General features: G+C 38.9%; 1 protein-coding gene across 1 annotated transcript in view; it reads right to left on the bottom strand.

The window, feature by feature from the left end:
- The window catches only part of SPAG17 (sperm associated antigen 17), a 235,729-nt gene that overhangs the window by 172,382 nt on the left and 36,819 nt on the right, over positions 1-26,528 (bottom strand). The window lies entirely within an intron of this gene.

Genomic DNA, 26,528 nt, shown 5'->3' with positions numbered 1-26,528 from the left:
TTCCATGAATAGTGTTCTGTAATTTTATAGCCACCTTTCCTGTTCCCTCTGCTCCCTTCCCTCCTTCATTCTTTCTGCATTTATTTAGGGCCAACTATATTGTAGTTATTGCATTACTTGATCCTGTATGTGTCTAGTCTATCCAATTCACATTCTTTAAGTAATGAGTAATTTCCAATGAGGCATAATTGAAAAAACAGCTGAAAGGATAAGGGTAGCCGTGAGAGGGGGCTATAGAGAGAAACAGAAAAAAAGAAAAGAAAAAGAACAGGAATGACTGAAACATATTTTCTCACTTTGAGAAGAGGAAAAGAAAATAATCAAGCAATATTAAACTGTCTATACATAAATTTAAAGGTTACTGAAGATATAGGTTCCACATAGATCATACTGTCTGTCTAACACAAATGGAACGTTGTGAAAGTGCTCAGACCACAGCTTGGTGAGAAATTCATAATGATGATAAATATCTGTAGCAGGTGACTCCTAGATCATTTTCAGCTGTCCATAATTAAACTGGTATCCATCTCTCGACAATGTCAAGGCTGTAAAATAATTCTAGTCATTGGACCCCTTACATCTGTGCTGAAATGAAATAATATTTGGCAGTAACAAGAAGTCACTGAAACTAAATAAACAACCCCTTTCAAGACTACATAAAAGTTGGTAACATAATAACATTTGACAGGGATTAAGACCTCTTTGGGGCTGTAAGGAAGTTTCAGAAGCAGCAATAACAAATATATGGAAGGTAGAACAGATCTATGCTTTAACAGACATGTATAATTTAAAATGTAATGAATTTCCCAAGGGAGATGTACATTTTGAACAACCAATATGTGCATGTCAAAAAGCACAGGACTATTTTAGAAATGTTTGTTGGGATTACTCTTCAAAGAAGGGAAAAGCAAAGCTTTCTTTTTACTAAGGAGAGTTTTTGTTTCTGTATACTTGCAAAATGTATAAAGGCACATGAAGCTGAATGTGATAACTATGGAAGAATGACATACGAAGTTAAGGGCTTTTCTTTAGGTGTGTATTAGCAACACAGGATTCTACCATCATGGTAATGTTTTGTTTTGGTTTTTAGATTAAGATCTTTTCCTTAGTCCAAGATGTTCCCGCCCCTCTGAAGTCATTCTTGGTTCTTCCAGTTGTAGTGACCTTCTCCTCTGAACAACCCTACCACATTTTTCTATATTTCCTAAGGGATTTAGCTGTCTTTTGTGTTGAAATTATTTGTGTACAGGGTTTGTCTCCTCTACTAGCTTGGAAGGTTAAATCCTTTCAGATTCATCTTTTTAAATCCCCTCACAGAATCTGATGCATATATAGACAAACAGTATATTCACTCCTTAAATAAACGTAAGAATGGCATCTCTAGAGCTTTTTGTTGTTTGGCTTGAAGGTAAATGCTTTTGATTGTTTATAGCTGCAATTACAAAGCTTTAGGAGTACATTTCAAGTAGTAGTAGGTTCTCAGACCATGTAACACACAAATGGTTATGTAGCATACACCCTGTGCTAGACAAGAACTGTTCCAGGGACTTCACATATTCCAATTCATTTAATCTTCACCTACACTTTTGAGGTGAGTATTCCTATCACCCATTTTATTAGATAGTGAAATTGAGGCCTGGTGATCACACAGCCAGTAATTAGTAGAGATCGGATTTGAACCCAGGCTATCTGGTTCCAGAATCCTGTTTCTAATCAACATACTGTGTGGCCTCACAGCAGGTCTTTTCACCCCTTAGCTGGAGCTACTGGACTCCCATCTTGGGTCACAGTCCCTCTTCTCCTGGGCATGGATGTTTCCTAGTCCCTCTCCAGTCTCCATGGCCAATCCCCATCTTAGCTGCAAGAGCCTGAGAGCATTTTAGCCCAGCTTTTTATGTTTAAATACTCTTGCTACCCTTACTAGTTTTGCTCCTACCTGATGCTTCAACTCTAAATAGCATAGCTGTTTCTTTTTTTCCTGAGACCTAGTGGGGACCTGTGACTCAGGACCCTCAGTCCTGATAGCTCCAGCTATTGCTCGTCTCCTGGCCTGAGCACATATCAATTTTTTAAAAAATTTGTATTTTTTTTATTTTATTCATATATATATTTGACATATAATAATGGTAAATATTTATGGGATACAAAGTGATATTTTGACACATGCGTAGAGTGTGTAATGATCAAATCAGGGTAATTAGCATATCCATCATCTCAAACACTTATCATTTCTTTGTGTTAGGAACAATTCAAAATCTTCTCTTTTAGCTATTTGAACTACATGCAAGTTATTAAACTACATTCACCCTACAGTGCTGTAGAACACTAGAATTTATTCCTCCTATCTAGTGGTAATTTTGTATGCATGAACCAAGCTCTTCCTTTCCTCCCCTTTTTCCTCCCCTTTCCTCACTGTAATAATTGTGATTCTACTGTTTACATCTATGAGCTCACTCTTAGCTCTACATATGAGTGAGAACATGTTGTATTTGTCGGTCTGTGTCTGATTTATTTCACTTAACATAAGATTGTTCAGGCTCATCTGTGTTTTTGTAAATGACAGGATTTCATTCTTTATTATAGCAGAATACTATTCCATTTTGTATATACAACACATTTTCTTTATCCATTCATCTGCTGACAGAAACATAGATTGATTTCATATCTTGGCTACTGTGAATAGTGCTGCAGTAAACATGAGGGTGCAGATATCTCTTTGATATACTGGTTTCTGTTCCTTTGGATAAATACCTAATAGGGGAATGGTGGATCATATAGTAGTTCTATTTTTAGGTTTTTTTGAGAAATCTCCATACTGTTTTTCATAATGGCTGTACTAATAATCTTTCCCACCAACAGTGTATGAGTTCCTTTTTTCTTAGCATCCTCATCAGCATCTATTATTTTTTGTTTTTTTGATAACAGCCATTCTAACTGGGGTGAAATCATATCTCATTATGGTTTTAATTTGTATTTCCCTGATTAGTGATGTTGGAACATTTTCATCTAGCTGATGGCCATTTACATTCTCTCTTTTGAGAAATGTCTACTCAGATCCTTTATCCATTTTTTAATTAGATTTTCTTGCTGTTAAGTTTTTGAGTTCCTTGCATATTCTGAATATTAGTCCTTTGTCAGATGAATAATTTGCAAATATTGTCTCCCATTCTATAGGTTGTCTCTTCACTCTGTTGTTTCCTTTGTTGTGCAGAAGCTTCTTAGTTTGATACAATCCCATTGATCTATTTCTACTTTAATTTTGCCTGTGCTTTTGAAGTCTTATGCATAAAAATCTTTGCTTATATCAATGTCCTAAAGTATTTCTCCAATGTTTTCTTCTACTAGTTTTATAGTTTTAGATCCTATTAAGTCTTTAATCCATTTTGAGTTAGGTTTTGTGTATGGTGAGAGTAGAGGTCTAGTTTCATTCTTCTGCATGTGGATATCCAGTTTCCCAGCACCATTTATTTGAAGAGGTTTTCCTTCTCCTATTGTATGTTCTTGGTGCTTTTGTCAAAAATCAGTTGACTGTAACTATGTGGATTTATTTCTGGGTTCTCTATTTTGTTCCATTGGTCTGTGTACCTCTTTTAATACAAGTACCATGCTATTTTGATGACAGTAGCTTTGGGATACATTTTGAAGTCAGGTAGTATGAAGCCTCCACTTTGTTCTTTTTGCTTAGTATTGCTTTAGAGCAATTTGGGTTCTTCTGTGATTCCATATTAATTTTAGGATTTTTTTTTTCTATTTCTGTGTACCAGGCTTTTCTTGCATTGCTGTAAAGAAATACCTGAGGCTGGATTATTTGTAAAGAGAAGAGGTTTAACTGACTTACAGTTCTGCAGGCTGTACAGGAAGTAGCGTGCTGGCATCTGCTCAGCTTCTAGGGAGGCCTCAGGAAACTCACAGTCAAGTGTGGGAGTAGACACTTCACATGGTGAAAGCAGGAGCAAGATGGGATTGGGGGGAGGTGCCACACACTTTTAAACCACCCCATCTCATGTGAACTCAGAACAAGAGCTCACTTATCTCTAAGGGGATAGTCCAAGCCATTCATGAGGAATCCCAACCTATGATCCATACACCTCCCACCAGGCCCTGCCTCCAACAGTGGGTGTTACATTTCAACATGAGATTTGGGCAGGGACAAATATCTAAACTATCTAATTCTGAAGAATATCATTGGTATTTTGGTAGAGATTGCATTGAATCTGTAGACTGCTTTGGGTAGTATGATCATTTTGACAAGATTAATTCTTCCAATCCACGAACAAAGGGTATCTTTTATTTTTTGTGTGTGTCCTCTACAGTTCCTTTCACAGTGTTTTGTAGTATCCATTGTAATGACAGTTCATCTTCTTGGTTAAATTGGCTGGGCGCGGTGACTCATGCCTATAATCCTAGCACTTTGGGAGGCCAAGGTGGGCGGATCACGAGGTCAAGAGATTGCGACCATCCTGGCCAACATGGTGAAACCCTGTCTCTACTAAAAATACAAAAAGTAGCTGGGCATGGTAGCCTGTGTCTGTAGTCCCAGCTACTTGAGAGGCTGAGGCAGGAGAATTGCTTGAACCCGGGAGGCAGAGGTTGCAGTGCGCCGAGACTGCACCACTGCACTTCAGCCTGGCGACACAGCAAGATTCCGTCTCCAAAAAAAAAAAAAAAAAAAAATTCTTTGGCATTCCATCTCCAAAAAAAAAAAAAAAAGATTCCTCAGCATTTTACTTTATTTTTGTGCAGCTGTTGCAAATGAGATTGCTTTTTTGATTTTTCAGCTAGTTTGTTTATTGGTGTATAGAAAAGCTGATTTTTGTATGTTGATTTTATATCCACCTTTACCAAATTTATTATTTCTAAAAGTTTTTTGTGAAATCTTTAGGTTTTTCTATATATAAAATCATGTCGACTGCAAAGAGGGACAATTTGGCTTCCTGTTTTCCAATTTTGATACCCTTTATTTCTTTCTTTCACTTGATTGTTCTGGCTAGGACTTCCAGTACTATGTTGAATAGAAGTGGTGAGAGTGGGCATCCTTGTCTTGCTCCAGTTCTTAGAGGAAAGGCTTTCAGTATTTCCCTGCTTGGTAGAAATGACTCAGGCTGGCAGCCACCTCCATTTTCCACTTTCCTTCTCTTTAAATCTTAAATCATTTTCCTAAAATCCTGCTTTCGGTCTCAGACTAGTGATTGAGACCCTGCTAGTTACTGACTGACTCATGCTGCTTGCTTAGCTCTCTGAATATGGCTGGTCCCCGAACCTCCTGCACCCCAACACTAGAGCACTAGATGTGTTAATTTAGCCTTTGATTTGGATACCATGTTGCACTTCTCAGACTAGAGGTTGCTGATGGCTCACCCATCTTGTCCCCTTACTTCATAGGAGAATCAGACTTTTTTTTTCAGGCATTGCCCTCATTCAGCTCATGTGACTCAGGAGAAACTCAGCTCCACCAGAGGGCCCCTTCACACCAAAAATAATCCTAACCCCTCCTTGTCGGTGATTGGTTCAGGAGGTGCACGTGATTTTGTTCAGGCCAGTAGAATGAGACATGGTTTTCTGGGGCTGCTTGATCTGGTTTCCTTGGTCATGACAAAGCTCTGGGAAGAGTCTTAAGGGATGAGATTGCTGCAGCCACTTTACCTCCTTTGGGAAGCTAAGCTCCTACACAGATGAAGGAAGGGCTAAGAGCACCGCAGGGAAGTGGGCTGGAGCCCCCGAACTACGCTGACCCTGAGGCCTGCCTAGACTTCTACGTCTGCATGCCAGTACATTTCCTAATTGTTTAAGCCAACTTTAATTTTTGTTGCTGTTAACTTAGAAGATGAACAAATTGATACTGATATGGAGAGATTTATGTCTTCTAATTAATATAATTTTAAAAATTAGCCAGACAGTACTAAGATGTGTTTCCCAGACTAGCAGCATTAGTATCACTGGACAATTTGTTAGAACTGTAACTCTTGGGCTCCAACACAGACCTGCTGAATCTGAAACTCTGGGGATAGGGCCAGCAGTATTTTCTTTTAACAAGACCTCAGGTGATTCTGATATACTCTAGATTTGCGAACCATTGTTTTGTACCTGGTTTCTTATGTGTCCTTTCATAATAATGTATTTAGCCCACATGTTGTCAGTTTCACCCTTGAGTCCCTTGCTAACTCTCAGTTATGCATTTATATTGCCTTAATTTCTTCCTCCTCCTCCTTCCGCCTCCCACTCCTCCTCCCTCTGCTCCTCCCCCTTCTCTTCCTTCTTCTTTCTCCTCCTCCTTCCACTTCCCTTTCCTTCCTTTCTCTTTTTCTTTCTCTTTCTTTTCTTCTTCCTCCTATTACTCCTCCTCCTCCTCTTCTTCTTCCATTTAGACTTACTAAGCTGCCCATTTCGGAGGACAGCCTGGAGTCCTGGAGTGGGATTTCTGCTAATGTACTGCTAGACAAAGAATGCATTCAGTGTGTCAGCACTGTCTTCGTTTACCCTAAGTTCTTGGTTTCTCCACAATTATCAAAAAGTTGTAGTGTTTCTCCAGCTTGATTTGGATGATGTTCTAGGTTGTTGTTAACTTCTAAGTTTTAATCTGAATGAACTCTGCTTATAAAAGGGCTTATTCCTTGAATTTCCTCGTCCTCCCCCTTAATCTTTTTGACTCATTAGCTAGCTACAGGAGGCATACAGGATATGTCTCCTAGCTGACTACTGGGAAAACCCTTAATGAGCAGATGGATGCTGCATAGTTTCCTGTAGAACAGTTTTCCTCCATGTGTCCTGTGTGCCACCTACCCCAGAACCCCTGGGAACCTAGTTAAAGATATGGGTTACCTGAGATCTACCCCACAACTATCAAATCAAACTCTGGAAGTAAGGGTCTAGCAGTATGAGACATTTTAATAAGCTTTCTAGGGATTCCTAAGTACTTTTAATAATTATGCAAACGTCATTTACATACTGATGCTGGGGTGACCAACTGTGGGGTTTTCCAGGGAATGAACTTTCCCTGCTAAAATTTGGATAGTCCCTGGCACCCAGGACAGCTGGCCACCCTGAGACAGCAAGTTCAAGGGGAGCCATCTCGAGACTGTGGTAAAATGGCATTAGTTAACTCCATCCCCAACCCCACTTTCCCCAGTCCTTCCAGTTCATCCACTGATGGCCTTCCCAGAGCCTCATGTTCACCCCAGTTTCTCAGCCAATCTTATCAGAAGCAACAAAGACATTAATTCCCTCACCAGTAGGCCATATCCAGCATGGTTACTCATCTATGATTCAGGATCCAGTAACCTAATGATAAATATTCTAGTATAATGTGGATTATTGAGTGCAAACTCTATGCTAGACACTGTGCTACAGACATTATTTCATGGGGTTCAGAGACCAAGGTACTTTCCCAAGAACACAGGGGTTAAATAGTGGTACTCATCTTTAAATACAGCACCATGTTTTTAGAATATGCTCTTCCAACCGATGTGATGTCTGCTGCTCTTTTGTGTACCTTTTTCTAACTTCTGGAACTGACTAGTCTTTCCTCTAGTGGACTCCTATCATAGACTGAAACCATACTGAGCCGTGAGCCAGATCACATTTTAGACACTTCCTTAGGATATCGATTCCTTAGGATTAGACTCTGAAACTAGCACTCATACTGCCTCATGGAGGTTCCTTTCAAAATTCTTTTTGTGGTTTCAGATCAGTTCCTACATGGTCTGGCCACATCTCTTGTTGTTTTCATTTTCCATCACCCCATTTCAGCTCCACTCCCTTCTTGATGTTCACCAAATGTGCCTCAGAGCCTTTGCTTTTGCAATTTCCCCTGCTCAGGAGGCTCTTACCCAGATGGCCACAGAGCTCCATCCCCTCCTTCAGATTTTTATTCAAGTGTCACCATCCACTTTTGCCCCCACCCCCCAGTTACTCAGATTAGTAACTCTTCTACTTCTCACCCTTTCCCCCCTTTTCTCTGTAGTTCTTATTACCATCTAACATAATATATGCTTTATTTATCTCTTCCATTGTTTCCTCTCCCCAGTTAAAAAGTAAGCCCTGCCAGGATGTTGGTTTTTATCTACCATTTTTCGTTGATCTAAATTCAAAGCCTGGAGCATAATAGACGATTAGATAATTTTTGAATGAAATCAGATGGCCATTGTGTACCATGTTTTATGCTGTTTAACTGCAAATTTCTCCACTACCTAGAGCTTTTCCTATTGTGAATCTCCAATACTTGGATTTTCTGGCTGGCTTGGATCAAATCTGAGGTAACTGGAGTCCCCTGAAGGGTGCACTGTTGATGTTGTTCATCCTTACTCAGAGGTTTGTTCTATAGCTGGACTGTTCCTGTGGTGCAATCTTGGTGATGTCCTCTTTTCATTAACTGTTGAGATAGAGCCATTCTTGGTTATGGATTAACTTGGCCCACACTTTAAGGATTCACCTTGCCATTCATTCATCAAACTTTTACAGAGCACCCATTACATTCCTAACGCTGGATATTCAAAGACAGAAGAAGCAGGCCTGCTCATAGTGAGCTGTTGGTGGAATTGGGAAGATCATCTACAAGGCACATGGAGCATGCAGGACAGTATCCCCTGCTGTGCCCAGCAGTGGAGGTAAGCAAGGGTGCTGTGGTGGCCCCAGAGGGTGCCTTCACCACACTGGGAGAGTCAGCAAAGGCTCCCTGCAGGTGTCACTCCTGAGTTGAGGCATGAAGATCAGTGGGGGTGGCTATGACTGAGGTCAGGTGGTATGAGACTGGGGAAGAGTGGCGAGAGGAGGGCAGTGACCCGGGAAGGAGGACTGAGGCCAGAGAAAGTAGCATATTCAGGAAATTGGAAAGTGGTTGCAGGTGCCGGGTTGGGCTTGGGGATGATGTTGATACTGGAGGGAGGTAACCAAGGGTGACACGATCAGATATATAATCTCTTTGTGAATTTAGGCATTTTATTTATCTTCAATGATTACCCATATAAGCAAAACCCCAGGCTTTATTAGATATTTTGGTAACCCATGGCAAACTTCAAAATCTTTGTGTATTTCAGAGCTTCCACTATGTACCTTCCCCCTCTAGCTTTGTGTAATGGTAAACTACACCTAGTATCGGAAGCATGCATGTTTAGCAGAAGTATTCTGATTTAGCAGAAGTGTTCTAACTTAGACAGAGGCTGTAAGACAAAGACATTAGGTACCTCTGGGCATGCAGGCAGTGCCATCCCTGCCTTGCAAAGCAGGGGAATAGGCAAAGCATGAACATTTTCTTCCTTCTTTTTCTTTTCTTTTCTTTTAGATGGAATCTTGCTCTGTTGCCAGGCTGGAGTGCAGTGGCACGATCTCAGCTCACTGCAACCTCTGCCTCCCAGGTTCAAGTGATTCTCCTGCCTCTGCCTCCTGAGTATCTGGGACTACAGGTGCATGCCACCATACCCAGCTATTTTTTGTATTTTTAGTAGAGATAGGGTTTCACTATGTTGACCAGGGTGGTCTCGATCTTGACCTCGTGATCCGCCCACCTCAGCCTCCCAAAGTGCTGTGATTACAGGTGTGAGCCACCATGCCTAGCCAGCATGAACATTTTCTAACTCTTCGCAGACCACTGTGAGTTGGGCAGAGCTCAACAGAATGGAGAATGTGAATATCCTGAAGGCATCAACATCCTCCAGCATCTAGAACAGTGGCCAAGAAAAGTGCTCAAAAATGAAGGAAAGATTGAATGAATGCATGATGGGCAACAGAGATTGATAAGCACTACCATAGTCCAGTTCTGGGTGGGTCGCGAGGGAACCCAGAGTTCAGATGGAGAGAGAGTTCGTCATTGAAGAGGGCAATCCCCCTTCTGGCCTTGTGAGCAGCAAGTGGACATAAGTGTGGCTGCTTTTCTCCAAGGGCAGGCTCAGAAGTACCTAGGTGCTTTTTTAGAAGGTATGTTCTGGGTTCTCCTGAAGATACTCCCGATCCCCATCATGGTGGCTAAGATCTAGAATTGGCATTTTAAACAAACTCTTTAGGTGATTTTTGAGGCATACCACTGGTACAAGGAGGCAAGAAGAGGTTGGAAATTAGAGGGTCTCACGCCAAAGAGGTTCCTGCATCAACCCCCTCAGACTTCCTCATCTGGGATCACTCTCCCTGTTCCCATTGCCACAGCCCTTGTTTATATTTCCCTTGAGGCACCTCCTGCAGCTGAGCCTTTGTTAGAAGTTTTGCCTGCAAGTCCTTCTTCTAAAGGATGCTGTGAGCCTGTGCAGGGCCCGGACGATGGCTTATCCTTTTTGTTTTACTCACAGCACCTAAAATCTGTTATGAAATTACTTAAAGCAAATATTCCCTACCCTGAATTTTGACAATACAGAGTCCCTCCCATTATCTCAAGGAGTCTGAAAACAAAATTGCATAATCACTTCACTTCAAAGAATACCATACTCACAAAACACAGCCAATCAAAATACGATTAAATGCTCAACCTTACAATTTTTGCTTACCAAATTGACTAGAATAAAAATAAAATGTTGAAGACGGCATGGTTAAATTGGAACTATCAGAAGGACTGTAAATTCATACAATATTGTCTTTAATGCACTTTGGCAAGATATGTCAAGAGCTTTAAAAAGAATTATATGCTTTGACCCAGTAATTCTACTTTATGAAATATTCATAAGGAAACAATCAGGGTCATTGCTATCGGTAAACAGTCTAAATTTAGTAAATAAATTAGTGAATAGAAATATGCTTTTATTATATATACACTGAATAAGGATTTAGAAAAATGCTAATGTCATAGCACGTGGAAATGATATGATACAGAGCATATATAATTCCTATTATATAACAAGAAGTATACATCTCTGAGTGGTGGAATATTTTCCTTACTTAAGTACCTACCTAATATATGAGCTATGCTTTCTCTATATTTTCCAAATTTTCTGCAGTTAACATGCATTGCTATAATAATAAAACAGCTAATAAAATACATCTGCAATTTAAATGCATCCAGCAATGAACTGCTTTTAACAGTGCCACCCCTCCAACTTCCCACGGAATTATTCCTGTACTGTGGTTCTAGTATCTTTGCCTATCATATTAATCCCCTGCTCAGAATTCCTCAGTGGCTCCCCATACCTAAAGGATAAACGATACACTTCTTAGCAAGGCATATTAGGGCCCTTTATGACTTGACCTTGAGCCACCTGTCCAGACTAACTCCTGGCTACTCCTTCCAATTTCCCTCCTTATACACATCAGAGATACCATCTAGAGTTCCTTGGTCATACCTTGCTGTCTGTCTGCCTGACTTTGCATGGCCTGATTCCTTTGCTTAGAATTCCTCTCCTCCTTCATGACTTCCTCATTCAGTTTTCAAGACATTTTCCTAAAATCTGACTCTCGAAATGTTAGAAAGATTTAAGCATTGCTCAGTGTACTCACTGCACTTTTTAAATTGTGATTCATTTCCCTATCTGTTTTTCACAAGACTGGAAGCTGTTTGAAGGCTGGAATTAACTTTGTGATTGGCACATGGAAGGCAACCAATAAAATATGTGCTGAATAAAATAATTAGCTCACAAATTACACAGATCTTTGCAAATGCTGTGTGGGTTGTGCTTTGTATTACAAAAGGGACCCCTGTGATCAGCAGGTGGTGGCGGACATCCAGTCAGCCCTCCTCTCACCAAACCAGGCTTGCTGAAAGGCCAGGAAAGCAAGCAGTGCTAGTTCACTAGTTCAGAAAGTGTCTGGTGTCATGGGAAGTGCTATGAACTTAATGTGCCAGAACCAAAGGAGGTATGAGCTGGAGATACTACAAAACTGTGGTTTATCAGCTCAAGGAATGTGTGTGTGTGTGTGTGTGTGTGTGTGTTCAATTATGGAGCAAAGCAGATCTGTTTTGATAAAGAAATCCTAGACTTCGCAGTCACTTCATAATGCCTGATCAGGTCCTACCCCCACTCTCAAAATTACCCCTAGGTTCTAAATGTTTCTGGAGAATATCTTAAGTTAATTTCTGACCATTCATATTTTTATTTTCCCTGACTTGGTTTACTGTTGTAATTGACAAGTTTGTGAAAAGTGGTCAGTATTCTAAATGTGAGATATTTTCTGCATGGCGAATTATATGAGTAAACTAGTAAAACCTCACTCAAATTTCTGAGGCCAAATGTGTGTGAGCAGAGTCTTTGGCACAGTGCAATTGGAAATTTATTTAAGACAATGGGAAACACTTTCTTAATACTACTACTACTAGAGAAAGCTTTCAGGCCTTGCTCTTTAGTTTAGACAGATAGCTTTAAGCAGACCAAAGTTAACCGTCAGTTCCTTGACTACAGGGATTGTGTCCTGAAGAGCCTGAAGGAAGAGAGCAACCTTTGGATTTGGAGTCAGAATGACTGGGTTCCATTGCGAGGCACTGTCATTATTAACTGCGGGCACTGGGCAGCTCACTTAACCTCTTTGAGGCTCTTTCCTCATTTTCTACATAAGCATAGTAAGACTTAAATCTGCCGAACAAGTTTGTTGGTGGGATCAAAATTTGACATACTGTGAAAGTATTCTGGACTGTAAAAAACATCTTCCAAATGTGTGTTATTTATCATTCTTAAATTCTTTTTAGGGGTTCCAGGAAAGAGCATTGCCTGTTTGAGAAAATGTCATGTTCCAGAAAATATTGATTCAAAAAAGACTGATGGACCATCTGAATGAATATGGAAGAAGTTTAATTTTAACAAATGCACTCGTGGTATGCAGAAATTGCTTCCAGTGACTTGCATCATTACTCTAAGCCTTAGACCTTGCTAACCCCTTCCTCACTCTCCCCATACGCACGTACATCCCCTCAGGATCCAGCTTTTATCTCTGTTAAATAAATGCATACTGAAAGGATAACAGATACAATGGGTTAACATTCTAAAAATGCAGTTTCATTTCATTTAAACCATGGTTTTATGGACACTGTGCCTGAATTCAACAGGCGGGAGTGGGGGCTATTTTTGGACAGGCAGAACTTCCAGCACCTCTTAAATCACATCACACGGCAACTGCCTGCTCCACCTACACATAGGGCGGGCCTGCGTGCATAAAACAGGATGCTGGCCCAGGGTGAAACTGAGAAACTCTTTTCCCCATCTGATGACTAATACTTGTCTCTGCTTTCAGAAGAGGAAAGCACCACATACAAACCTCACCAACGCATGTTCTTTTGCTTGTTTTAAAGAAGGGCGTAAAATTGTGTGTGTGTGTGTGTGTGTCTGTGTGTGTGTGTTTAATGATGGAGAAATCCTGAAATGAACATCCATAGGAAAGCCCTGACAATGTTCTGTGGATGCTTTTGCATGGGGAATTGAAACAAGTTGGCAGGAAGAAGAATTCTTTCTGCATAACTCAAAGCAGACATTTTACTGGGGGGAAAAAGCAAATCAGAAATTTGCTGTCAGTCCGCAAAATCTCATTAGTTACAAAAAGTAATATATTAGGCCTCTGCATTAAATCCAGATAGAGCCTGTATCTTTTTTTCTCTCAGTGATATTCCTAAAATGGATCTTTGAGCATGCAACAGGAGTAGCTCTTCACAAAAGATGCAGGTCTTGGTAGTGGTGGCCTGTGACTATGTGACATGTTATTAGACTCTATTCTGGCTTCTCTGCAACTCCAAGGGTAAATGAAAGAATAATAATTCAGAATAATTCGGTGATTCACTTGATAATGAGGATAATCTCTAACTAAGGATTGCCTGATAAATGGGTAAGCCCAGATAGAATCTGTCTTTCCACATGAATTCTTGATAAAGGCTCATGAGGACAATGATAAGCTTGTTAGTGTGAGAGTGTTTCATGGGTACCAGGTACTATGCAGGGCATCCTGCTGACCTAGCTCACCATTAGAGTTCTATAGATTTCAAATGGTATGAGCACTGTGATCCAAATATTTATGAAGTTAAAATATAAACTTTTAAAGGAAGGTATTTATTGAACAATTTCAGTTTTTCTGGGTAAGAGTTTATGTAGGATTTGTTTCCTATGTTTCAAACTACTAAATCTGTAATTATTTTTAAAGTATTTATTGAAGCAATATAGAAATCATATTTTAATTAACTTGCAGGGTGATTTTTTTGGCCAATCATGTTTGTGAAATAGAAGAGTAAATTATTTTAATGTATAAATATATCTGAAATCCATTCATTCAAATTTAATATTGAGTGCCTATAACATGCACAGTAGCTTTTCAATACATAAGTGAATTTCTATCCAACAGTCAATCCTCCCAGCCTATATTCATGTTTACTTTGGTATTTCTTCTTCCTTTTCTTGCAGCCAAAGATTGAGGAAAAATAATTTCAGAAATAGAGGTCACATTAAAAACATGCAGAAGCATGAAAATTGTTACCATATTTCAATTGCAACTATAATTTCGCCCCCTGTAAGGAAACAAGGCCTTCTGTATTTTTGTTGCATCTTTGACTATTTGAGTAAGTGTTCTGTCCCTCCCTCCTCCTTCTTTCCAATATACTCTGTCTGGGGACCATTACTCTTTTGGCTGGAAGTTGTGAACAATAAGCGAGGTCAGCCACAGAGCTCAATGAAGAACAGACTCAATTATAACCAGGGCTTAAATATACAGCTTTTATATCTGGCTTCTTATTTTGTGACATTAAAATATGTGAAAACAAATACGTTGTTTGCAAAATTACTGACTATGCGCTCTTGAGGGCAGAGACCATGTCTAACTCAATCTTGTGCCCATTACCCAGCAGAAAATAGAAACCCAGCAATGTCTGCTGGGTGAGGAAAGAGCTGAGATGAGTGTCCACTGTATCATTTAGCCCAGGATTAAGTGACAGGCTGAGAGAGGAAATGTAATAGAGAATAGGTTTCAAGGTTTCTAAGGCAGAGTTTTTTCAAAAATATTGACCTATGTTTATAGTAAAAAAAATTATTTACATCACAAACCACACACATACACACATACTAGTTGAAACCAACCAAATTTCTTTGTGAACCACTGGGATGCCACCCATATACAAACCATTGTAGAAAATATGGAACCAATAAAGGGAAAATGGAAAGGACCAAAATTGCTGGTACCCAGGAAAGCACCAGCAATTACTACTGAATTACTACTGTTAAAATGGCTCATTATTTACTTCTTATAGCCTTTAATGGTATTTTGTTATTAGTTCTTAATAAGTTAATTCTTTCAGACAAGAAACCTTCTACAATACTTACTATGTATCAGCACTGAGTTAGGCACATAAAGATACAAAAAATGAAAAATACACTAAAAGTATCTTTCTTCTTGATATCTCTTCTTAGATACCTCTCAGACATATAAGATTTAAGCTATCTCAAATTATACTTTCAGACTTCCCCAAAATTTAGACTTCTTTCATTTTTCTCTATAATCTATTTTTAATATTTGTAAGCCATATATTTGATAGGGGTTAATATCCAAAATATATAAAAGGCCTAGACAACTCAATAACAAGAAAACAAAAAAGTTAATTAAAAAATGGACAAGAAAAAAATGTTTAAAAATGGGCAAGAGACCCGGGGTGGATAGACATTTCTCAAAAGAAGACATGCAAATAGACAACAGATATATGCACAATGCTCAACATTGCTAATTATTAGGGAAAAGCAAATTAAAACCATAATGTGATATCATCTCACACCTGTCAGATAAATTTTTCAAAAAGATGAAAGATAACAAGTGTCAGTCAGGATGTGGAGAAAAGGGAACCCTTGTACATTATTGGCAAGAATATAAGTTACGACAGTCATTATGGAAAACACTATGGAGCGTCCTCAAAAAACTAAAAAAATAGAATTACCATATGATCCAGCAATCTCACTTCTGGGTATTTACCCAAAAGATTTGAAATCAACTTGTTAAAGAGATGTCTGCACCTCCATGTTCATTGTAGTACTATCCACAATAGCCAAAGTATGGAATCAATCTGAGTGTTCATCAACAGATGGATAAAGAAATATGGTATATACATTCAATGGAATACTATTCGGCCTTAAAAAAGAAGGAAACTCTCATTTGTGATGGAATCAGAAAACATTATACTAAGTGAAATGAGTTGGGCATGTAAAGACAAATATTGCATGCACTCACTTATATGCGGAATCTAAAACAATCAAACTCATAGAAGCACAAAGCAGAATGGTGGTTACAGAGACTGGGGGGTAGGAAGAATGGAAAGATGATGGTTGCTATTGTTTGAATGTCTCCTCCAAAACTCATGCTGAAACGTAATCCCCAGTGTGGCAATATGATAGGTGAGACCTTTAAGAGGTGACCAGATAGGGCTTTGCATTCATGGATTAATGGATTAACAGATTAATAAGTCATTACAGGAGGGGAACTTGTAGCTTTATAAAAAGAGGAGGAGGGACCTGAGCTGGCATACTTGTCCCCTTGTCATGTGATTCCCTGTGCTACCTCAGGACTCTGCGTGGAGCCACACCAGGAAGAAGACTCCCACCAGATGGTTCCCTTGACCTGAGACTTCTCAGTCTCCTTAACTATAAAAAATAAATTCCTTTTTTTGGTAAATTGTCCAATTTCAGGTATTCTGTTATAAGCAACAGAAAACAGACTAAGACAATAGTCAAAAGGTAGAAAATCTCAGTTTAAAAGGAAAAATACATCTTTTCTTTTTTTAAATTTGCACAGTATAGTGACTATAGTTAATAATAGAGAACTGTACATTTCAGAATTGTAAAGAGTAAATTTCAAATGTTCTCACCACAAAAAATGTTACATGTTTGAAGTACTGGATATGTTAACTAGCTTGATTTAATTATTCCACATTGTATTCATAAATTCATAAATTCATAAAAACACCACTTTTTACCCTATACATGTATTCAATTATAAAGTGTTAATTTACAAAAAAAAAAGGAATGAAACTATATAACATAAAAAAAGAAAAAAAGATATTTTTATTCAGTTTCTCAAGCCAGAACTATGAGATTCACTCCCGATAGCTTCTTCTTCATCCCTCACATCTCACAAGGGCACCGATCTGCCAAATTCTTCCTTCTAAATATTTCTTGAATCTATGTGCTCTCCCCATTGCCACCTGGATACCCCCAGTGGCCTCCTAACTGGTCTCATTTCCATGTTTGCCTGCCTTCATCCTAATTTTTTCTTCACTTGGCAGCCAAACGGTATTTTTTTAAAGAACTTAAAATTGTGTCACTCTCCTCTTTAAAGCCTTAATGACTATTTCCTATGAAGCAAAACTGCAAACTCCTTCTTAACAAGGACTCACCAGCCAGCAGATGTGGCCTCTTCGGGCTTCTCCTCTCTCCCACTCTCAGTGCTACAGGCACCCGGGCCTTCTTCATTACTGCCTTAGGGTTTTTGCACCCTCTGCCTGAATGTTTTCCCTTGCTCTTTTCAGTTGGATCTTCTTTTTCTTTCATTCATCTCCAAACACTCAGCCTACAGTATTTTCCTCAGTAATTCTCTCTCATTTAAAGCAATTAACCTAACTCAAAATTGTGCACATATTTGTTTGCTTGTTTGAGTTTTACTTAATGCCCATCTCCCCCATTCAAATGTAAATTATATGAGGCCAGGCAGTTATAACTATTTTGTTCACCAAGGTCAATCCAATCACTGATTTTGTACATAATAGACCTCTGAATATTTATGGAATGCATGAAAATGAAACATTTCCTCAACTTTAGTCATTGAATATCATTTGATGATTTAGCCAAAGCTATGTACCACCTGTACTATAAACCTCATCATTTTCTCTAAGCTGACTGTAAATCAAGTTTAAAAAAAATAATGTAGCTCTGTCCCAAGCACAGTGTTGGGGGAGTTACAAGTTAGTAGTCTAATTTTCTTTTTTAATGCACATTAAAATAAATGTATATGTAATAAAACAAATTTTTATCCATTATATACAATTTTCTTGTGGTAAATAAATGGGCAAGAACCTTTTAATGAATGAGACCTGCCTTCCACTAGGTGTAGAGCAAGCCTTGGACTATTAGAACTGACACTGATTCCATTGGTGACTGTGAACAAATCATTTAAGCTTTTGGGCTTCCATTTCTTCATTTGCACTATGAAGATTAATTTTAGCTCTTCTGTGCAGTTCACATGAAGATTTAATAAGCGGAGTGAAAATCATCTTTTTACATAAATATTTTATTTTTAAAATCATTTATTTTAGAAATGATTACTACTGCTGTTTGTTTCTTACGGTGTTCAGTCATATTGACCCCTTACATGACATAACAAAGAAGAAAAATGTATATTAGCCTCCATCACGGTCATGAGGACTAGTATAATGGGACAGTGCAAATATCCTTTGACCACTGATTTACCTTCTTTTCTTCCCTTAATTAAATTTACACTTAACTTTCAGTAATCATATTCCACTTAGAGAAAAATCTCCTCATATTGTGCACACCCATGTTCATAGCAGAGCTAAGAGGTGGAAGCAACTCATGTGTCCACTAATGGATAAATGGAGAAGATAAATGTGGTATGTCCATACAATGGAGTACTACTCAGCTTTAATAAAGAAGGAAGTTCTGACTCATGGTACAACATGAATGAACCTTGAAGACATTATGCTAAACCAGGCACGACAAGACAAATACTGTATGATTCCATTTATATGAAGTATCCAGAGTTGTCAAATTCATAGAAACAGAAAATAGAACAGTGGTCATCAGGGGCTGGGGTGCAGGAGAAATCGGGCGTTGTCATTTAATGGATATAGAGCTTCAGTTTTGCAAGATGAAAAAGTCGTGAACATTAGTTGCACCACAAAGTGAATATATTTAACACTACTGAATCATACACTTAGACATGGTTAAAATGGCAATTTTATGTTACATATTTTTACCATAATAAAAAAATTTAAAGCCTGCTCATAAATGTGTTTCTAGTATTTTCATGTTCTGATGTTGAATATTGCTGAGAACAGAAATTTTAAAAATAATAGTAATAATAATAGCTAAATTTTATGCACACTTCAGTCTGTGCCAGGTAATAAGTATTTTATATTTACTATCCCATGTAATCAGTACTACAGCTTTATAAGATAAATACTATCAGTTACGAGGATTTTACAAAGAGAAAATAGAGGTACAGCAGTGTTATGTAACTCGTGCAAGATTACACAGCTAGCAAGCAGTGGAACCAGGACATGATCCCAGGCAGTCTGGTTTGGTTCCGTACTTTTTCTTAATTTTTATTTATTTATTTATTTATTTTTAGTTTTTTTTTTTTTTTTTTTATTATACTTTAAGTTCTAGGGTACATGTGCATAATGTGCAGGTTTGTTACATATGTATACTTGTGCCATGTTGGTGTGCTGCACCCATCAACTCGTCAGCACCCATGAACTCATCATTTACATCAGGTATAACTCCCAATGCAATCCCTCCCCCCTCCACCCTCCCTGTGATAGGCCCCGGTGTGTGATGTTCCCCTTCCCAAGTCCACCACCAGGTATGTCGTTCAGCAAACTAGCGGTAGGTTCTCTGGAGAGGAATTGAGCTTTCACTAATTAGTTTTAATTAGTGAGATTTTAGAAAAGTCTCTCCACACTTCGATCTCTGTTGAATATGTATTAACTTCCCTCTTATTTTCCATGTTTCCTTCTTTCATCCTCCAAAGAAAAGACATGGTCACTTAACCATATACATCTTTTCTTTTCTTTTTTTTTTTTTGAGATGGAGTCTTGCTCTGTCACCCAGGCTGGAGTGCTGTGGAGCAATCTCGGCTCACTGCAAGCTCTGGTTCCCGGGTTCACACCATTCTCCTGCCTCAGCCTCCCAAGAAGCTGGGACTACAGGTGCCCGCCACGACGCCCGGCTAATTTTTTTGTATCTTTTAGTAGAGATGGGGTTTCACCATGTTAGCCAGGATGGTCTCGATCTCCTGACCTCATGATCCACCAGCCTCGGCCTCCCAAAGTGCTGGGATTACAGGTGTGAGCCACCGTACCTGGCCTATCCATATATGTCTTAACCATAAGAATTTAAAAAACCCTGTTGACCCAAATATGTGGGCAAAAGCCGCTCATCAAAGTGGCTTAAAGACTCCAACTGAAATTATTTGGTCTCTTCATCATCTGCAAATATACCTTCATCGTTTTTGCCTGAGTAGAAGGAAAAGTAATAAACATATCATAGGACTACTGAGAGATTTAAGGCTTAATTCTAATTAACTAGCAGTAGCTTATACTGAAGACATGTTAAACCACAACAGTCACTTCCAGAATTTAAACTTTTATTCTCAGCTTTTGTGTGATGCAAGTAGAAAAAACAGGCTTCTGAGTCAACAAGTTACCTAACCAGTCTGATTCCAATTTCATCATTCATATCTGAAAGGTTGTTAAGATGGTTAGATTAGCCAGGTGCAGTGGTTTACACCTGTAATCCCAGTACTTAGGCTGCCAGGGGCGGGAGGATAGCTTGAGCCCCAGGAGTTCGAGACTTATCTGGGCAACATAGCAAGACCCTGTTCCCCACAAAAAGAAAAAAGTAAGCCAAAAAAGAGAGAAGATTAGGTTAGTTGATATATATGAACTACCCAGCAAACAAGACTTGGAATACATGTGTTCAATAAGTGGTAACTTTTATTATCACCATATGTAATTACTGAGTTTTCATAGTTTTAAATACAGAAATAGAATGATACAGTCTTCCTGATTCCTTTCCCAGCACCCCTCCAATCCTGGTGTCTGTATACGGTGTTAAGAGGTTTCAGAAACCACCCCAGCCCAGACCTGGAGGAGAAGCTGTGATGACTTCTCCTCATGAGCTGAACCTCACTTTATTCTTGTGGCTGGCCCTCCACTGAGGTCTGTGTCCTGGAATTCCTGATGAGATTCCTGCCTTGCCCACTGCCTGCAGGTCCTAGCCAGCAACCCAGTCCTTGTGTGGCATGGGCTTCCTGCTGCTGGATCCCAGGCTCCACTGTATCACCACCACACCTCCCCAGTGTCTACCTCCTCTCTCCTGGACTGCTAACTATTTGCCACATGGGCTTGGCCAGCTGCCTGTCTCCCAGGGTGGAAGAGAGCTGGGGCATGATTTGGATTGTTTTTGAATGCCTTTACTTGAGTTCTGCTTTTCTTGAAAATAGAACTCCAGGTTTCTGATCTGGGAGGCAAACATATTCACACCCTGGGAGCCCATTCCTAAAGCAATGGAGCCCTGACCTTCTGCCCCTCAGTGACTAGCTTGAACTTGACTTTCTCTGCTGGGCTGCTCTGGAGCCCTCCAGAAATGTCGGGGCCCACGGCTGTTAACACATCTGACTGCTCTTTTCCCCATCTTGACAAAAGTCATTCATTTGCAACTCTTCATAGCCCTTTGTAACTGTTTCTAGCATTACTATTTCTCCTCTTCTTTCCTTCTTCGGGTAAGAAATGCCTCCAAAACCCAGATTTTGGCACAAGAACTCCTAGATTGTTTTTATGGTCCCAACGTAGCACTTCTTTGTTACAGCTTGATATTCCTAAATTTTGTTCCAAGTCTCATTATTTTACATTTATAAATATCAGGTTGTATTAATTGGTTCCAGCTTTAAAAAATGTTCCATCAGGGGTTATTTCTGCTATTTTGATAGTAGTTTCTAAACGTGAAGTACCGAGGCCCTGACGTGGGCCACGTTCTGCAGGCATCCCTGAAGGACTGATGTGGAACGGAAAGATCCACAGATTCTGAGCCTTGCTGTATTCTTTGAAGACTGCACTGGCCATAATAGCTTCAAAGAATTTCAACAAGTTCCTAAGACATGACCTTGCCTTTCCGAAAATCACGTCGGCCAGGCTTGCCTTAATCAAGCTGTGCTTTTCTAAGCATCCTTTTACTTGATCTCCTGCAGCAGTTTTTAATACTTTCCCTACAAGTGAAGTTAAACTAACTGGCCTGTAATTTCCTGGTGTGTCCCTAAGCTCTATGAAATAACGGCATTAGGTTGGCTAGTTTCCAATTCTTCCAGAATTTTTTTGTTTTGTTTTAAAACGCAGGATTGAAAAGGCCAGAGAATGCTTCCTGTCTCCCTTTTCCTTCATTTCTTCCATGACATATTGCTCTCTCTGTTCCCAGTAGAGCTGCCATTTTAATAACTTCAAACCTCTTAAATGTTTTCACATATTATTTGTACTTATCTCTGAAGCATGAGTTTTCCATTTTTCATTTTGACAAGGGCCACCCCCAATATAACAGCTTACAATTCTATTGAATTGACTATTACTTCAAGGCACTGTTTAAAAAATGAGTTTCATATCAGGAATCTGAAAAAGAGTGGCAAACTAGATTGTAATTAAGCCTGTGTTCTCACTTGTGAATTACCAATAAATACATGTTGGAAAAGACCTGAGAAAAATGTCTATACATCCAGGAAACAGAAGTCAAAAAATGGAACTACTATATCTGGGCATACTAATCTGATGCACTAGCATAGTGTCTTAAAAGTATGGTGAAATGCATTAGATCTGAAGATCTAATTTGCATCCTACATTTTATTAAACTGCATTTGGTCCATTATTTTCAAATCTAATATCAGAAAAATCTTTCCACATTTGATGGTCTCCCAGTTACAACAGAAAGGCCCATAGAAATATTTTAAGATATATTTGTTAAAAAGTTATTTTAAACATTATTTTCTTAAAATATGAGAATTTTTTTTACTGATAGGAGTAAAAAAGAAAATAATTATTTGCATTCATAAAATTGCACCATATCACATAATGTTTAGGATAGTTCAAGTTCTTTATTGTATAGAAACTTGGAAAATTGTTTTGAAATAAGCGAGTCATCAACTAGAGCATAAGAACTTTTATTCTTTATAGATGATTTTTGTTTCAGTAAGCTTTTCATTTTTTTATTTTGTGATGACCTAATGCGTCTTTTATAAATAAGTCACAGGCACATAAATCACGGCCCATTTGTGTGGATGAAAGCTCATTTCCTGGTAGGCAGGCATGGTGATCACCATCATGAAATGAAAAGAAACATGAAGTGGAATTTAAAAACTTTTAGGATGGTTGGTTCTGATTTCAGGTAAATTGGATAAGTAAACCCCTATCAACTAGTAGCTTTTTCTTTCTGATTTATCAAAGTGATAATGTCAAACCTAAAATTTACACATTTATCCTGTAAAGTTCACTTACTGTGTATCAGATTTAGTCACAAGTGGGAGAACCTTTGCATTTATGGTACACACAGAACTCTCTCATTGAGAACATTTCAGTTGGTTTTGAATGACTACTGATATTTTCCTTTTAAATTTTGGTCAGGACTGACTATACCTGTAAATAAACAGGTCAGATTTTCTATGTGGGCCATAAAGCATACATACACAGAAAATTATCTGTGCATAGCTAGCAAGTTTACTTAAGTTCAGGCATGAATCTAAAGCATGTACTTTCTCCAGTGTTTGAAATTTTTCCTCACAGATTTCCATCTTTAGGATTTTAAAGTTGCAATTAAAATAAGTATGGAATTCATCTTTCCTATTTAGCATATATTATATCATATAACTACAAATTTAGTACACATTAATTCAGTCTTCTCCCATTCCTATGGCTTTGCTTGAGCTATTCCCTTTTCTTAGAATGCCCTCTTCCACATTTGAAAGTCAAGATCTACCCATCCAAGGGTAGACAGCTTTGAGACCAGTGAAAGATTACTTGGTTGGTGATAAAGTAGAAAAACTTGGTGCTATAGGTTTACCTTTGGTTAAATCCAAATTCTTCATTTTGCTAGTAAGCAGACTTCCTACCTTCTCTATGCCTTCATTTCCCCATGCGTACAATGGGGATTTTATATTTCCTTTTAGAATTGTGATGTGGGCTAATTGATGTAATATATGTAAAAGATCAAAATTATCAGGTCCTTTCCTTTCAAACGCCAATGTTTCCACAAAAATGTCTCTGGGTCTCACTCCTCCCTGCCAACTACCCCAACTACTGATAATCTCATCTTCCTTTGAATTTTTATACACTTTACCTGTCCCTCAAGAACTTCACTATTTTCTGCATTGTTATTCACTCATTCAGCAACTATTTATTGAATGCCTACCATGTGCCAAGCTTATATCCACATACTTTATTGTTTTTTTTTTTTTCCTCTAGCTTATTCTTAAGCTTCTTGAGGTTAGGTCTTTGTAATATTAATATTCCTTCCTCTCGCTTCATTGTCTGATAGTGCCTGGCACTAGTGCTTGAACAAGTACGTATTTGTTAATATTTGGTAAAACCATCTACTATATAATGCATGCAATAAGTATATAATTTCAAATGTGTCCACATCCTCAAATAGGATTCACATGTGGGAAATGGTGCTCATATGCCAGTACATGGGGTCATCCTCATCCTCATTATTAAATAATAATAATGATGACGATGATAATAAAGCAATAGCCAACATTCCTGAGAATATACACAAAAAAGAATATTCTGTTCTCATTCCTGCATGAGTTCTTGAAGTAGTTCCTACTAGAGCAAAACATGGTTTCCAAAAAGAGAATGTGAATGAACAAATGAGCTGCAGCTAAGTCTCTATGGAATTACATTAGCACAAATATAAGGAGTTTTTCAAATAACTATGGTTTATAAATAAGGACTTTCATATATACAATGCCATGGCTAGATGAAATTCTAAGGTTTCAGGGGAAATTACACAATCTCATAATGAGGCTGTGTGTACACAACACCAAGCCATCCAAATGAAAACTTGAGCAAATCACTTAGGAATGTGGTCTTTGCTAGCCCAGACATTTCGAGTCATTATTGGAAATATGTAATGTGGCTCTGACACTATTTTACTACTCGTGGATGAAGTACACTATAGAGAAGTCTCACTTTAATTTGCTGCTTCTAATCAACCACAGGCTAGGAAACCAGAAAGCCAAATTGGTTAAAACTGTGTTTAAAATAAGAATAGGCTCTGATTTAAGGCTGAGAGTACCCTACAAACAGAAGTAAATATAGGTGTTTAAGTGCATGGCTATTATATTTTTAGTTCCTTATCTCCAAAATGGAGGTTTCTAAAAAGTTACCATGTAACATAAGGAATCTGCCAGATTACCTTTTCTCCCACAGTGCACAGTTTCCTTTGAGAAATGGGATGTAGTGACTTTCGCTCCTCAGGAGTTTACCTCTCTCAAGTGTCCTAGTGTCTCCAGAGTTGGTTCCTTCCGGTGGGTTCTTGGTCTTGCTGACTTCAAAGAATGGAGTTGCAGACCTCGGCATGAGTGTTACACCTCTTAAAGTTGGTGCACACTCAAACAGTGAGCATCAGCAAGTTTTATTATGAAGAGCAAAACAACACAGCCTCCACAGCACCTAAGACTACACCAGCGGACTGAGAGCTGCTGTCTCAGGTCGCTGGCCAGCTTTTATTCCCTTATTTGGCCCCACCCACATCCTGCTGATTGGTCCATTTTACAGAGCACTGATTGGTCTATTTTACAGAGTGCTGATTGGCCCATTTTTACAGAATGCTGATTGGTACATTTACAATCCTCTAGCTAGACACAGAGCACTGATGGATGCGTTTACAATCCTCTAGCTAGACAGAAAAGTTCTCCAAGACTCCACTCCGCCCAGAAGCCCAGCCAGCTTCACCTCTCACTAGTTGCTACAGACCATGCAAGATTCTACACAAAAATAGATTCATGAGCACACTGTCCACATGTCTCAAAGGTCCAGAAGTCCCAAAAGACTTTCTGGGCCTATTCCATGGCCACCACTCACAACTCCATGCAGCTCTGCAGGCGTTGCCAGTGACTTTTCAATTCACTTGGGATGAAATACCAGGTAGCAGAGTGCTTGAGGAGGGCCTAAGTGTGAAGGGACTGAGTTGGGAAATATGCCCCTCTTCTCCAGATGTGCAACCTGTCCTTGGCTGATGCTGACAACGAGCCTGAATTTGTTTTATGATCTTTATAATTTTTGCTTCAGTGACTGGCATTAATGAATGAATGGTGCACCTGAGGTTCAGTCTCCATGGCACTCCACCCACCTTCTCTTTTCTTCTGGAACCATTCAGAAGAGGGTATGTGAGCGAGTGTAGGAGGCTTATCGCCCAAATACTCCACTGGAAGAATGTGATAGAGCCAGATGTGAAATGGACCTCCCCTGAGTGAAGAATATGCAACCAAGAATCGCAGCACATATTGGAGAGGAATGACTTTCTAACTTAACTCTGGGTTTGTAATCTTGTGCTGTCCTACATCCAAGTCAGAATGCCTGTCCAGCCTAGACATCAAAACTGGCCTGCTATCTTTTCTGATTTTTACTGAGTATCTGTGAAGAAGAAAGAATCTTTTGGGGGGTTAATTGATCCCAGGCCCGAGAATTGGATATGGATTTCTATAGCCACTCGGAAGAAAAATTCCAATATTTTAAATCCACGTATCACATAATGTTTCAAGTGGAGCACACACATTTGGAACATTATAAAAAAGAGACAAAGTATATTATTTGACTGCAACAGCACAGATAACTTTGCTGTGATGGTGAGCGCAGTGTAGCAAGAGTTAATGCTATAAAATTC

The sequence above is a fragment of the Piliocolobus tephrosceles genome, chromosome 1, assembly GCF_002776525.5.
Source record: "Piliocolobus tephrosceles isolate RC106 chromosome 1, ASM277652v3, whole genome shotgun sequence".
Lineage (NCBI taxonomy): Eukaryota > Metazoa > Chordata > Mammalia > Primates > Cercopithecidae > Piliocolobus > Piliocolobus tephrosceles.
The sequence above is the reverse complement of the archived record's forward strand: the minus strand, read 5'-3'. Positions and strand labels throughout refer to the sequence as shown.